Here is a 12,347-nt window from a genome sequence, read left to right on the forward strand (position 1 = left end):
GTTTGTGAATTGTTTTATCTTTCATATGACATAAATTAATATTTACCATGGATAAAGCTTATCTAGCATTTAAACCTCTATTAAACTTAATAGCATACTTCTCTTTCAAATTGCCTCACTTGCAAGTGGGATTCTCCTATTCACTATGAAGGTTCATTTTTACTGACTTGATCATCACAACCTCTAATGTTTGTGCCTCTAAGGAATACATTTAGAATAATTTTTTGTTTGGTTCACTCTTGAAGAGCTGTTATTTCCATCACTTTCGGTATTTGATTATAGCACCTTCATCATGGCACCCATGCTATTTAGAGGTTGTTTGCCTTCTATAGAAGAATTTCCATATGTATTACTAAAAACCACAACATAATTTGAGGAAACAATCTCCTTATCTTTAGCCAACACCATTTCGATTAGCTTACAACTCTTGATGGTGGATTGTCCCATAAAATGTTTCTAGCTCTAGTTGCTTCTTAAACCAAGATGACAAATTTAAGTCTTTCTCAAGATTCAAGTGTCGTGGTAAAAATGATTAGTTATGATAGAAATAATAGAACTCATGAGCTGAAGAAATACTAGAACTCATGAGCTGAAAAACACTTCCTCAAGATAATAGGCCTCCACTTAAAGAAATGGTTTTTCTCTTCCTTCCTTGGTAATAGCTTTTATAACCTTTGGTTGTGGTGCTTTTCAACTTATGGATTGAATGAAAAAAAATAACACTCGTGAAAAAAAACATACTATCTTACACTAATTTACTTTTGCAATATACTATTCTCACATCTCTCATTATGAGGGGCTTTCACAAGAAACATTCAAGCTTTGGTTCAAGATAGGAAAACTACCTTAATTACACAATCATCTAGTTGAGAAACTATCTCAACCACATATTAGTATAGGAAGCTAACTATTTGGAGAATATCTCTCAAACCAACTTGTTCTAACCACTTCCTAGATACTAGGACTAGACTTCTCTTGTAGAGAGATAAACTTAATAATGACCATTTATCTCACCATGATCACACCTAATACAAATAAGAGTTACATATTCCATTAATTCATTTAAATTTCACTAAATCAACCCATTGTCCCAAACCAAAAGTAACTTATGTGCCACATTAATTATAAAATGGGATTGTATTAATGTAAATTCAAAATTTAGCTATTAATTAATATAATATAAATTTATTTTTTAACTCACTTAATTGTATGAATTTATATTTTTTTAAATAATATAAATATTTTATTTTTTAATATAATATTATAAATGTAATAACATTTGAGCTAATATTATAAAAAGCTAAAAATAAGATGATAATTACTCTAATAAAAATAAATATTATTAAGTAATTTATATATACATAAAATTAATATTATAAAAAAAATTATATAAACACTAAGAAATTAGTAAGATGATTTTTTTTTTCCAATTTTATCAACCTTGAAGATGCAAAAATGTAATATTCTAATTCAATAATAATGATACATATATAGTTTATTAGATATTTATGTCATTATAAATTCATCCCAATTTTATAATTAAAGATGTAAAAATATAATGTTTTGATTTAATAATAATAACAATGATATTTAATTTATCACATGAGTAGAAAAAAAGAAATAACCATGTCTGAGATATTCATATTACATAAATTTATTTTAAATCCAAAAAATTTAAATACGGACAAAAATATGTTTTAATTATTTTTTAAATATATTATATATTTAATATATTTGAGATTTTTTTTAAAATAATTTGATAAATAAAAAATTGATAATATTTAAAAAACAATCTATAATATTTAAAAAACAATCTATAATATTTAAAATATATATATATATATAATTTTCCAGGCTTATGCATTTTGTAAAGTTGTAAAGTTGAATTTTGCTGAGTACTTTTGATTTTCGCCCTTTTTAAAATCTTTTAATGTTTTCTTAATACCAAATCCTTATTATATTCATTTTCATATAAATGTTTGTTGTAGGGATAATAAGATGGAATTTGAGATATTTACCATATATATATAGAGTTTTATAATGGGGTTAATTAATTTAAAATTAGTATAATTATAATGATGATGATGATGATGGTTAGCGTCCATTGAGACCAAACTTTGGTCTATTAGATCTAAAGAAACGAATTATTTAGTTTGATTTAAGATTTTATTCATATGCTCAAAAGGCTTGGAGAGAAGTCTCGCGGGCTCACTGTAATTTTGACAACTTAAAAGGCTAGGAAGGTCGGTATTGCAACAAATATTTTGACAATGAGATCGAATGTGGTTGTAAACGGGGCACTCTAAGAGGAAGTGATTTTCATCCTTAATGTTAGTATTCTCACAGAGATGGCATAACCTTTCCATCCATGATGTTTTAGGAACTGACCAACACCCTGTTTCACTATGAGGCTTATGAGAATTAATAAATATTAATTCATCATAATTACAAAATATTAACTTCATCATACATATAACAAATATTAAAAAAAAAAATCATAAGAATTAATTAAATTATTATTTTATTTAAAATATTATTATTACTATTATTTAAAAATAATTATATTTACCTATATTATTAATAATTAAATTAAAATTCTAAAAATTTTAAATAAGTTAAAAATATATTTATAATTAATATAAAATTCATTTTAAAAATGTCAATATAAAATAAGTAATATTATTTTGAACGATGCAAGAGTAGTTAAATCTTTTATGTCATATAATGATTTAAACGAGCCGGCCGGCAATATTCCTACACAAATTATGTCACCTAAACGAAGAAAATAACATGGACAAAACAAAGCACGAAAGTGGTTTGAGATTGAAACACGTTGCTCATTATTCACACATTTTGTGCACCCCACTTAAATGGATGGGAAAGGACAACAACACAAGATACTCTGCTTCAATGAGTCAAACATATCTAGAAAATTTAGTTTTGGACTTTCGTGCAAAGATCAGCGTTAATCACGACTATCAGCATGAATGTTTTCCTTTTCCAGGCCTCGATAACTTTGAGTCAATATTGTCTATTTTAGAATAGACAAAACTCTGAGGAGGTGCTGAAGTATCGGAAGCTTCTAGAAGATTGCAACTTTGAGTCAATATGGAGCATTTTAGGATATACAAAACTCTTAGGAGGTGCTGAAGTATCAGAAGGTTCTAGAATATTGCAAGAAGTGATCATATCTTAAAGACTAAAACGTACTGTTACTAAGTATCCAGCTCCCTTTGTACCAGCATGAATCGGTTTAAGATAAGAGCCACATATCCGTAATAATATAAGAGCCACATACTTCAAAGTGTCGGTGCCCTTTCACTTTCACTTCCACTTGCAGCAGATCGCACATATTCTTCGTCCTTCACTTCCACTTGCAGCAGATCGCACATATTCTTCGTCGATATATCCACTGGCTTCAATGATTAATTGCACAGTGAAAGACAGAGGTTGGGGAGTTAGATCCCAGGATTTTGCCTCAGCGCAGGCGAAGCTTATTGCATTGCCGCAGTAACCGGTCAGAAGAGACAGTTGAAATCGAGAACAGGCGCTTAAGTGAAAAAACAATCTCATTTCTTGGTCGGCAGGGAGATGCAGAGCCTTCGTTCTCGATTGCCACAAGCTGCACGCCGATAATGCTTCGACTGTGGCGCACTTGCAGCATTTAACGTTAAACTCACTCGAAGCGTTGTCAGGCGGGTTTTTGGCAATCCAGAACGAAGTCTCTCAACCTTCCTGCAGACAATTGAGTTTTTTGTTTGCTTTAAATATCTGTTCTGAATTTCTGCGCCTCTTCCGACTGGTTACCAAGGCAATGGAATTATCTTCTCCCGCGCTAAGGCAAAAGTCTGGGATCTTTCCCATCGAGTCTTTGCTTTGTAGAGCGCTCTGTAGAACCTGTAACTTAGTTTCCTGTCATGTGTATGTGCTGTGAAGCACCTCTTTGGAGCTTAGCTGTGCAGCGGTATCTGGTTTTTTGTCGTACCGAGGTATTGTTTTTGGTTAGGTTGTTTGTAGTACCCAGATAGGTTATATTTATCTAGTGTAGAGCGCTCTGTAGAACCTGTAACTCAGTTTCCTGTCATGTGTATGTCCTGCGAAGCACCTCTTTGGAGCTTAGCTGTGCAGCGGTATCCGGTTTTTTGTCGTACCGAGGTATTGTTTTTGGTTAGGTTGTTTGTAGTACCCAGATAGGTTATATTTATCTAGTTAGGGTTGTGCGGACGGGCAACAAATATTTTAGGGGCCATAGGCTATGCCCTAGAGTTGTATATGTTTATCTCTAGATCATGTATTTGTTTAAATTTGATAGTGAGTATATAATGCTCTCCATTAATGAGTCAGCTAAAGGAGTCAGCTTATACACGGGGAAATATTTTATTTGCCATAGACTATGTCCTAAAATTGTATACATCTATCTCTAGATTATATACTTGTTTAAATGTAATAGTGAGTATATATAACTCTCATTAATGAGCCAGCATATACACGGGGAAATATGGATGTTTGGCTTACAAGGATATTGTTTTTAAATAAAATGTTTGTTCTAAGAGGGTATTGTTTATGGTTGAGTTGTTTGGTTTACCTAATTAGGTTATATCAATTTAGCAATTTAACTATTTTTTAAGTAAATTGGGTGATTAAATTTCTATTAAGATAGTGGGATTTTGTTTTTAAATATATATATGAATTTAATTTAACTTGGCCCTGTATTGAGGATAATGTTTAAAATAAAGCTATGTAATCGCTGAAAAAATTAGCCAGCAAAATTTGTGTTATGAGTTATCAGAATTAGTTCAGCAAATTTATAGATGTAGTCAGTGACATTTATCAAATATTAGGGACAGTAGATTAGTCAGATAATGGATACTGAAATTAGAAATATGTGGGCTATATAATAATGTATTCATTGATCCTATAGAAATAGCAGATTCCAATGAAAGTTCAGCTCATGGATTGAGAATCAATCTTCTCTTATTTTTTTCATTGGTTTTGTTTATGTTTTTATATGCATGCTCTTGCTAGATTTAACATGGTATCAAAGCTAGTTTAAGAGAGTTGATTTATATGTAAAGTGTGTGTTGTTGGCAGGAGGTTTCAAAAGTTTGTGAAAGCCATTTGCAAGAGTTTTCATAATTTTGTGAAGCCTGTGCAGATTCAAGTTATTGGTGGGAGTGCTCAGCAGTTAGCAGCAATGGCCAACAATATGAATATTTCTCAGCCACAAATACCAATGTTTAAAAGTGAGAATTTTGGTTTTTGGAGCATTAAGATGAAAACATTGTTTCTCTCATAAGATATGTGGGATTTCATAGAGAATGGATATATAGAATCAGATGCTCACACACTTGCCCGCTGGAGTCAAGACCGAAGAAACTAGCTAAAGGAAAATCGTAAGAAAGATTCAAAAGCTCTCTTCCTAATCCAGCAAGCAGTGCATGATTCTATTTTTCCCAGACTAGTTGGAGTAACAAAATCAAAGGAGGCATGGGATGCTTTGCAGCAAGCATATCAAGGAAGTGATAAGGTAAAAATTGTTAAGTTGTAGTCATTAAGAAGAGAATTTGAAACCTTGTGCATGCAAAACTCTGAATTTATTCAAGATTTTCTCACTAGAGTTATGGGTATAGTGAATGAAATTAGGTCTTATAGAGAAGATTTAAAAGATCAAAAAATTGTTGAGAAGATTTTAAGAAGTTGGCCTGCAAAATTTGATGGGGTTATTGTTTCTATTGAGGAATCTAAGGATCTAACTCAGTTGTCTATGAATCAGCTAATGGGGTCTCTTCAATCTCATGAGCAAAGACTCAATGGATCTTCTGAAAAATCTATTGAGCAAGCTTTTCAAGTAAGAGGACATATTTTCAAAGACAAAAGTGGTTCCTTTCATGAGGAAACCCAGAACACTTTTGGAAGAGGAAGAGGAAGAGGACAAACATACAGAGGAGGTAGAGGTCGAGGAAGATTTTTTTTTGCATACAACAAAGGAAGAGGTAATGATGAAAGTGATGGAGGTAAAAGATTTAATAAATCCCAAGTTCAGTGTTTTTATTGTAAAAGATTTGGCCATTATGAAAGAAATTGTTGGAAAAAACAAACACAAGCAGCTAATTTTTCTGAAGAAAAAGAAGAGGTTGGCACTTTATTCTTGGCTTCTAATTCAACTAATAATGTTTCCAAAGAGGTGTGGCTTATGGATAGTGGTTGCAACAATCACATGACAGGAAACAAAGATGGCTTTGTAGAGATAGATGAATCTACAAAATTTGATGTACTATTGGGAGATGACAAGCCAATTGAAGCTAAAGGTAAGGGAACAATTGTTATGAAGACAAAAGAAGGAAAACCAAAGCACATTAATGATGTTTTATATGTTCCTGGTCTAGCACATAATTTGTTGAGTGTGGGGCAGCTCCTTGTAAAGGGATATTTAATTGTTTTCAAGGAAAAGCAATGCATAATATATGATAAAAATGATCACAGTAAAATTATTGCTAAGACTAATATGCTGCAAAACATAATTTTTGCTTTCAATCTCCCTTGTGAAACAAGTACAACATTAAATGTTGCTTATGTTGATAGTTCCTGGCTATGGAACATAAGGTATGGACATTTGAATATGAAAGGCTTGAAATTGTTATATAACAAGCAAATGGTCAAAGGGTTACCACTTATTGGTTACACTGATAAAGTTTGTGAAGGGTGTATTCTTGGTAAGCAACATAGAGATTCATTTCCAGTAGGAAAATCATGGAGAGCAAGTAAACCACTGGAACTAGTGCATGCAGATATATGTCGTCCCATGCAAACCTTGTCTCTCAACAAAAATAAGTATTTCATTATTTTTGTGGATGATTTTTGTAGAAGAACATGGGTATATTTCATTAAAGAAAAATCTGATGCATTTGTCATATTTCAACAATTTAAAGCTCTTGTGGAAAAACAAAGTGGTTATTGTCTAAAAACATTACGAACAGATAGAGGGGGAGAATTCACTTCTAATAAGTTTGATTCTTATTGTAAAATTAATGGAATTCAAAGGAAATTGACAACTAGTTATACTCCCCAACAGAATGGCATTGCTGAATGTAAGAATAGAACAATTGTTGAGATGGAGAGGAGCATGATGAAAGGTAAAAACCTTCCAAACATTTTTTGGGCTGAAGTTGTAGCTACATCTCTTTATTTGCTTAATAGTTTCCCAACAACAAGTGTGCAAAATATTACCCCTTATGAAGCGTGGTGTGGAAGAAAACCCAATATTGCTCATTTAAGAGTTTTTGGTTGCATTGCCTATGCTCATGTTCCTACTGAAAAGAGAAGAAAGCTTGATGATAAAAGTGTGAAATGCATTTTTATTGGATCTTGTGAGGAAACCAAAGGTTATAGATTGTACAATTTACAAACTAAAAAATTAATGATTAGCCGTGATGTGTTATTTGATGAGAAAGAAGAATGGCAGTGGAATCATGATGTGCAGCAACAAACTCCAAGTATTGTTGTACAAGAAGATGAATCTTTTGTTTCTGTAAATCCATCCAGTAATCAAAATACTTCAAAGGCCACATCCACTCCATCATCTTCTGCTACTTCAAGTCCTGTATCAAGTCCAAGTCCTCCTCCAAAAAGGACAAAATCTTTAAATGAAATTTATGGTTATACTTATTTTGCTTTGATGTCTTAGATTGAAGCAGAACCAAGATGTTTTGAAGATGCAGTAAAAGAGTTAGTTTGGTGCAAAGCAATGGATGAAGAGATGGTAGCAATTAAAAAGAATGCAACATGGGAGCTTGTGGATCCTCCTATTGAAAAAGAAGTCATTGGGGTGAAATGGTTGTATAAAACCAAGTATGTAGCTGATGGATCAATACAAAGGCACAAAGCAAGGTTAGTAGCAAATGGATATGCTCAACAACCAAGTATTAACTACAATGAAACATATGCTCATGTTGCAAGATTTGATACAATTAGAACCGTTTTGGCATTGGCAACACAATATAAATGGTTAGTTTATCAATTTGATGTTAAATCAACGTTTCTAAATGGTGAGTTGAAAGAAGATGTATATGTTCACCAGCCCCAAGGATATGAAGAAGTAGAAAATGAATACAAAGTCTACAAACTGAAAAAGGCTCTTTATGGGCTTAAACAAGCTCCAAGAGCATGGTACAACAGAATTGACACTTATTTTTTGAAAAAGGGGTTTAATAGAAGTGAAAATGAACACACATTATATATCAAGTCAAATGGTAATGATATAATAATTGTGTGCTTATATGTAGATGACTTGATATACACATCTTCAAGTGATTTGTTAGTGGAAGAGTTCAGGGAGGCTATGATGACTGAATTTGAAATGACTGATTTGGGTTTGCTCCATTATTTTCTTGGCATAGAAATGAAACAGATGAATGATGGAATTTTTATTTCACAAGAAAAATATGTTTCAAATCTTCTTAAAAAATGGAAAATTGTAAATTGTAAACCCATGAGCACACCCATGAATACAAATGAAAAATTTTCTGTAGAAGATGGAGCTGAAAAGGTAGATGCTCAATCCTATAGGAGTCTGGTAGGAAGTCTTTTGTATCTTACTACCACTAGGCCTAATATTATGCATGCAGTAGGCTTGATTTCTAGATTCATGCAAAGTCCAAGTAAGATTCATTTTGGAGCAGCAAAAATAATTTTGAGGTATGTCTGTGGAACAAGAAATTATGGAATTTGATATACTTCATCAAATAATTTTGGGTTGGTTGGTTATATAGATAGTGACTGGGCTAGATCTTTTGATGATAGAAAAAGCACTTTAGGTTATGTATTCAGCCTTGGATCAGGTGCAGTATTATGGTGTTCAAAGAAGCAACCAACTATTTCATTGTCTTCTACAGAGGCAGAGTATATTACAGTAGCAACATCAACATGTGAAGCAATTTGGTTGAAGAAAGTATTGATAGATCTAAAACAATAACCATAATATGCCACAACTATTTACTGTGATAACTTGTCTACCATTGCCATAACTAAAAATCCAGTGTTTCATAATCGCACCAAACACATTGATATCAAATATCATTTCATAAGAGACTATGTGGCAAAAGGAGAAATTCAAATAAAGTTTTGTACAACAAATGGACAACTTGCAAATATATTTACCAAAGCACTACCTAAAGGGAAGTTCGAATACTTAAGGGATATGCTTGGAATCACCTCATTAAGCATTAAGGGGGAGTGTTGAGGATAATGCTTAAAATAAAGCTATGTAATTGCTCACAAATTAGCCAGCAAATTTTGTGTTCTGAGTTATTAGAATTAGTTCAGCAAATTTATAGATGTAGTCATTTCAGCAAATTATTAGGGATAGTAGATTAGTCAGATGATGGATAATGAAATTAGAAATATGTGCGGTAGAGTTATTAGAATTAGTTCAGCAAATTTATAGATGTAGTCAGTGATCATTCAGCAAATTATTAGGGACAGTAGATTAGTCAGATAATGGATAATGAAATTAGAAATATGTGGGCTATATAATAACGTATTCATTGATCCTATAAAAATATCATATTCCAATGAGAGTTCAGCTCATTGATTGAGAATCAGTTTTCTCTTATTTTTCTTCATTGATTTTGTTTATATTTTCATATACATGCTCTTGCTAGATTTAACACCCTACTGGTAGAACTTGCGTTGGGGCTTTTATTTGAATAGTATATTTATTTTTCACTGGAAAGGGAGTCACAGCCGTTTTATGGGCTTCCACCATTTATTTTTTTGCCATGGTTTCTAAAACGGCTTTAAATGACGTGTTCAAAGCCAAGCCTAAGGTTAGAATTTTAATGGAATAGCATTGCATAACCCAATGTATTGTTCTGCACACTCACTCACCGAGGTTACTGTTCTGTTGTAAGAAGTATTCGGCTACGATGGACGTATATGGATCTATGAGTAGACCCCCAAAAAATTGACGTCCGCAAAACAAAAAACGATTGTCTTTAACATGGATACCCTTTGCATTGAGGAAACAGTCAGCAACATTCTTTGCACAAGGAGTGCTTTAAATTCTGTAGGCGCAAGTTCATAGGCCTTTCTTGTTTACAAAACATCAGTGGTAAAATATTCAAGGAATTATGTCTAACCAACCAGAATGTAAGCAAGGAATTAAAACCAGGAGCAGATTGATTCATAACTTGTGATAAACTTTCTGGTTTATAGTTCTTCTATGCGGTGAGTTTGCTGTACAAACAGATCAAAATGCACCAAATTTATAATTTTCGCTGTCCAAGGCTTCTCAAAATCATGAATTTTCTCTGAAATCTGATCAATTTGATCAAATATCCATATATGTGCCACCTCATAAACAAATGGTCAGAATTTTGATAACAAAAATGGTATATAATTACAAAAAATGGGATGTAAATAGATTTGAAACGTTCCATTGCGGTTGAAGTGCCCCAAATTTCTTTAAATCTTGCAAGTAGAATATCAACAATCTAGTCTTGTGATTCATCCTTTTCCTTACGGATGAGACAAGCTTCTTCCCTGTGATCGCATATTAATTATTCCACTACGACGTTTTCGTCGAAAGAATCTCCGTGGCCACTGTGAACCAGAAGTATGAAATATATCAAGAATCTCGAAATTCGTTGTGAACTAGTCACATGAAATATAGGGTTTTAATATTTATATCAACCATGCCTTATGAAGATCTGATTTCATTTGGATTGACTAGTGGGTTAACATACTTATTGCAGGATGTAAATCAATTTATAAAAATTAATTAATTATAAAATTAAAATTATATTTTACAATAATCAAATAATCTTAAATAAAATTTTATATATATATAGTTGATATAAATATCTTATCTTATTTGGCATTTACATCAACAAGTTAGAAGGTTGTTTAGAAGAAGTAGGCTCTAGTCATCATCCTTCTTCTCTATGTTGACGATATTGTTCTTTTTGCAAGGTGCCCATCTAATCTTGATTAGCAACTTAGACTTCTTAAGGATTTTTGCTCCACCATGGGTATGACTGTTAACACTGACAAAACAAAAGTTATGATTATCAAATCCAAGAAGGACACTTACTCTAATTTTATGTATGACAATAGTGTCTTCTTACAAGTACCCTAAGAATTGATATTCATCACAAGCTCAATTGGAACTATAGCATTGAGAAAAGGATTAATGGGGGTGGAAAGCCTATTTTGGTCTTGAAAATAATTGTAAAACGACAAACCTTGTAATGTGAGATAGAAAGAAATTCCTCTTTGAAACTTTAGTCACTCCTGTTATCTTATATGGATGTGAGGTTTGGGGTTGCAGCATCTCTAGAGAATCCTGGAGAAAGATTGAGGAAATCCAAAAGCATTTTATAACGTATAACCTCAAAGTTAAAAGCAATACTCCCTATCCTATTCTCCTTATAGAAGTGTTTCTTTCCCATATCAAGAGCCTAGCCATGACTAGGCTTCTGTTGTACAAGCACAAACTCAATAACATAAGAGACCATAGACTTCCTAAGCTAGCTTTAAATTCCAGCCAAAACCACCTAAGGCTCAAACGAGGTTGATATAAAGAAACCAGAGCATGGTTAAACCATTGGGAGATCGACAAGAATGTTGCATTGCAAAACATAAATAACATTAAAAATATTGTTACTTCTAAGTTCAAAGAAAAAATGTGGTGTGAGAAAGATTTAGAAGCTAAAAAAAAATTAAGATATTATAAGGAGGTCATCAACCCAACCCTAGAAGATCAAAAGTATCTCTCAAAGAAAAAAATTAATATAGCAAAGATTAGAACAAACTCTCATGAGCTCCATAGTAAAAAGGGTCATTGGACAGTTCCTAAAACACCATGGATGGAAAGGATTTGCCATCTCTATAAGAATATGAAAATCGAGGATGAAAGTCACTGCCTCTTAGTGATGGGGACCCAGCCCACGTGGCCTTCTCCTCCGCTCCTTACGTGGACCTTGTGTGATTGTATTGCAATGGGATATTTTGTGATTGTGTAATTAATGGTTAGTTGATATTTAATCAACCCGCATGTACCTCTCCGCCTCTCCACGCTCCACCTGTCCGCCTTGGGATTTGACAAAACCCTAATCTCACTTGCCTTTACTCCGGATTGTTCGCGGTCATTCGGTCATTTTCACTGTTTGTTGGGCTCTGTGGTTATGCTGGTGTTCGGCTCTGTGCATGAGCTCGGTTTTCTCTGCAACACTCCGCCCTCTGTGGCTCTGTTATGGTGTTCGGTTCTGCTTATGGGTTCTGTTCAACACTTCGGCTCCGTCTCGGTGGGGAACTCACAGTTGCAGCTTCGTCTCTGGCTCCAAACCATC

This window comes from Pinus tabuliformis, chromosome 4_1 (genome assembly GCF_031772625.1).
Source record: "Pinus tabuliformis cultivar Carrire ecotype Pingquan chromosome 4_1, CPIR1, whole genome shotgun sequence".
NCBI classification, from domain to species: Eukaryota; Viridiplantae; Streptophyta; class Pinopsida; order Pinales; family Pinaceae; genus Pinus; species Pinus tabuliformis.